This window comes from Limulus polyphemus, unplaced genomic scaffold, assembly GCF_000517525.1.
Source record: "Limulus polyphemus unplaced genomic scaffold, Limulus_polyphemus-2.1.2 Scaffold3216, whole genome shotgun sequence".
Classification (NCBI taxonomy): Eukaryota; Metazoa; Arthropoda; class Merostomata; order Xiphosura; family Limulidae; genus Limulus; species Limulus polyphemus.
In genome coordinates this window covers 94,371-98,722 of record NW_013668826.1, presented here as the reverse complement: position 1 = coordinate 98,722, position 4,352 = coordinate 94,371, and positions in this window count along the sequence as shown.

The following is a 4,352-nucleotide window of genomic DNA, read 5'->3' as shown; positions in this document are numbered from 1 at the left end:
AATTCACTAATACCTACGTTAATCATATATATGAATAAAGGTAGCAAATAAACTTAATGTATATAAACCTATTTTACGATGTCTTTTAGTGTTCTGGTTCTTCGATTAACTTAAGGCTATGAAAATTAAAATAGTTCTTTTAGAAGTTAGGAAGTTGTGGTTGATTTATTATTCAGAGTCCACGCCACGCTCGCTTTATTAAACGTGTTATTTTTTTAACCTTTCTAAGAGCAATTGATTTCTAGAATAAACTCGCATTTGAGTTGTTGAAGAAATTATTTTAACCTCTTGTTTAACCCGCAAATTATTGACTTGAATAGACTCGCATCTGAGTTGTTGAAGAAATGATTTTAACCTCTTGTTTAACCCGCAAATTATTGACTTGAATAGACTCGCATTTGAGTTGTTAAAGAAATTATTTTAACCTCTTGTTTAACCCGCAAATTATTGACTTGATTAGACTCGCATCTGAGTTGTTGAAGAAATGGTTTTAACCTCTTGTTTAACCCGCAAATTATTGACTTGAATAGACTCGCATCTGAGTTGTTAAAGAAATTATTTTAACCTCTTGGTTAACCCGCAAATTATTGACTTGAATAAACTCGCATCTGAGTTGTTAAAGAAATTATTCTATCCTTTTGGTTAACCCGCAAATTATTGGCCTGGTTTGATGCCCTTCTCTTGTGCTGATGTACACATATTAAGTAATTTTGTTACAGCAATCAGCGTAAAGAATTGATCAAAGAACTTGGATGAAAACACTCATTTTCTGTGTAAAATATTTAAGGAATCCCAGCAGTAATTAAGTACGATTAATTTTGATGTTGAGGATGTGTTTGTTTATTTATTCTTTTGTCTATTCCATGTTATCACGAACTTAGAAACCATCAAAGTCGGACATCATCAAGCAATTTGATGCATGAATTGCTTAGAAAATGTATTTTGAAAGCAGATATGGGGTCTTTTGGTAATTCTAGATTAGATCTCTAAGAGAACTTTTCACACAGCTTTGTTAATATGTTTACAAAAACAAATCAAGTACCTGATTTTAGGGTGAAAATCCATAAAATATATTTTAAGACCAAGTTAAGATTGAAAGCTTTAAAAATATCATCGTGTTTAGATAGTGATCTGTTGAGTTTTTCTAATTTTTTAATGAGCTGCTCCTCGGTGGCTCAGCGGTAAGTCTGCATGCTTACAATACTAAAAATCGGGTTTCGATACCCGTGCTGGACAGAGCACTGATATCCATTGTGTAGCTTTGTACTTAACAATAAACCAACCAACCAACCATTTCTGGGATGAACGGTGAACGTTTATTTCCATTAGTTCTGTTACATCCTAGTGGTGGTTTTTATAACTATAAGCATTCTTCGATTTCAAATTTGATGACGAGGAACCCACTTTGAGACTAATAATGGCTGGAGAAGGCTTGAATGGGTAATGAAGAAAAACTTTAACATAACAGCAAATGTACAACGTTTCGTCAAGGTTTTGTCATCATCAGGTACACATACCCATTCAAGCCGTCTCCAACCATTATTATTCTTCGATTTCACTGGGTTTACAAAGTTTTCTACAGATCAAGCATATTACATGTAATTCCTGAAGTTTGGCATTACTATTCTGCTTACAGGACGTGATAGTACTGTGATTCTGAAGGTTCTTGGTTCGAGACCCTTTGTCGCAACGGGAAAACGTGACTGCGTTATACGATTTATGGGGAATCTCTCTATTCGGTGAGACGAGAGTAGCCCAAGAGTTGGAGGGTTTGTAGTCTCTGTCTTCCCTCTAGCTATATTAGTTCAAAACTGGGATGGGGAGCTACACACTTTATTTGGCTTTGCGCAAAAGTGTGAAAAACACTTTTATTTATAAAAAGTTACTGAAAATAAAATTTATGCTTGAAAAGTAAAAATTACTGTTTTGGTATCCTACACAGTTTGTCTCAGAATGATTTCTTGACATTTTCTTCACAAAATTCTGGCTAAAAAAATGTTAAATCTTTCATTTATTTGTTGTTTCAACTCATAATTAGAAAACTAGCCCTTGTCAGTTAGCTATTAAAGAGATAAATATGAATTCTAAGTAAAGAATGGAAGTTATTTCGTACTAATGAGTCTATCGTTTTTTACTGAACTTTATATAATTATCGGTATTATAATTCAGAATAATATCCAGTGTGAAGGGGGACAATAAGAATGTTAATACCTCGTATTTAAACTTAAACACAAGAACACACTAACGAACAAAATCCAGTAGACGAGTACAACTCTGAAAGGAAGATCACCAATTAAATTTTATGTAGGAAGAAAAACTTTCAGCAAGCATTAGCGTAACGAATTACCCTAAACATACAAAGAGATATGACAAAAACAAAGCACTTGTAGAGCTTGTGTATACTTTCTATATGAAATATCAAGAATTAATACCCGTACGAGTTTATTTATATCACAGTTTGATTCCGAAACCGAAACATACTAAAACAAAACGTAATTAAAACATTTTTTAAAAGTCCGAAGTATGATTAATTTAAATAAATGGCAATTTTCAAACATCAACATAACGATTTTTAAAATGCCTATCATAACACTCGAAGAATATTGACATAGGTGGTTTTAAATCAACGAAGATTAAAAACGTTTACATTTCAACGATTTCGAAACCTAAGAAACTTTGGAATATTTATTCAAAGGTTTGTTATATAAAAAAAAATTATGAGTGAAATTATTCCAAGTATTTAATTAAATCGATTCCTCGGTCGTGTTGCTTGTTATCATTGCATAATTTGAGATTGTAGATCCAATAAGTATCTGTGAACTAAAATTAGCATTTTTTGTAGATTTGAATACGTGTAAGTCTGAAAATTAAAGTTTCAGAAAAATCTTGAATTTAAAGATTTGTAGTTACGAGAGGAATTCTTTAGCCTTAATTTTATATGATCACTTTTAAACTTTAAAAAATCTCATTAAAGGAAATTAAATTTTTAGATCGGTCCGAGAAACGTATTTTAGTACACGCTAATTAACATAACAGACTACTCCGTAAGTTAACAATATGTATATATAATTTATCGATCTGTCCACACTAATTAACATAACAGACTACTCCGTAAGTTAACAATATGTATATATAATTTATTGATCTGTCCACACTAATTAACATAACAGACTACTCCGTAAGTTAACAATATGTATATATAAGTTATTGAGCTGTCCACGCTAATTAACATAACAGACTACTCCATAAGTTAACAATATGTATATATAATTTATTGATCTGTCCAGTTAAGGCTTTTGTTAATGAAAGTTAAAACATTTAAATCGCAGACAAACTCATTAAATAAAATATAAGAAGGAAACGTGAAAGTGGTTTTCTTTTCTTTGATGGAATAATGTGACCTTACTCAGCTTCAAAAACTACATAGTTTGCATCTCCACAAGAACACATTGAACGTTCTATTAAAAACTTTATAGAGTGCTTTGAACCTTAAGCTGTCGAGAATTGTGAGGTTAATTAATGATTAATTCACCTTTCCTCGTTAACACTTTTTTTTTTTTGCTGCGACACAGCGACTAATAGAATGGCTCCGAGTTGTTGTATTTTTTTTTTTTTTTCAAAGTACAAACTTTCAGCTCATAGCTCCGTCATCTCTTGACGATTTGAGATATAATTACAGTTTTGGACTCAGGAGATCAAATCCCTTTCGATTGAAGTACTTCACTTGGCCTAAGGTCTCGTAGATTAATCTACTCTAATCCATAATTAAAAGAGTTTCAATTTGAAGGAAGGCTGGTAGGGTTCCTGATGAGTAATGAAATCGAATCGGGTATAGGCGCGCCCCACGCTTGGTATTGCTGGCGCACAAAAATACAGCTAATAGAAAGGGAAACAAAGGTCTATTAGATTAATTTATTCTAATCCTGCCTACAAAAATTTCAAGTGCCACGGCTATTGAGGATTCCCTCTTCTTTAATTTAGTAGGCGATCTTCCGCTGTTGATCGTCAAGGATGAGCATTAATACCATGGCATTTTATAATTAGATGTATAAACTAAACGTTCATTAGTGCTATGGCATTTTATAATTACATGTATAAACTAAACGTTCATTAGTGCTATGGCATTTTATAATTAGATGTATAAACTAAACGTTCATTAGTGCTATGGCATTTTATAATTAGATGTATAAACTAAACGTTCATTAGTGCTATGACGTTTTTATAATTAGATGTATAAACTAAACGTTCATTAGTGCTATGGCATTTTATAATTAGATGTATAAACTAAACGTTCATTAGTGCTATGGCATTTTATAATTAGATGTATAAACTAAACGTTCATTAGTGCTATG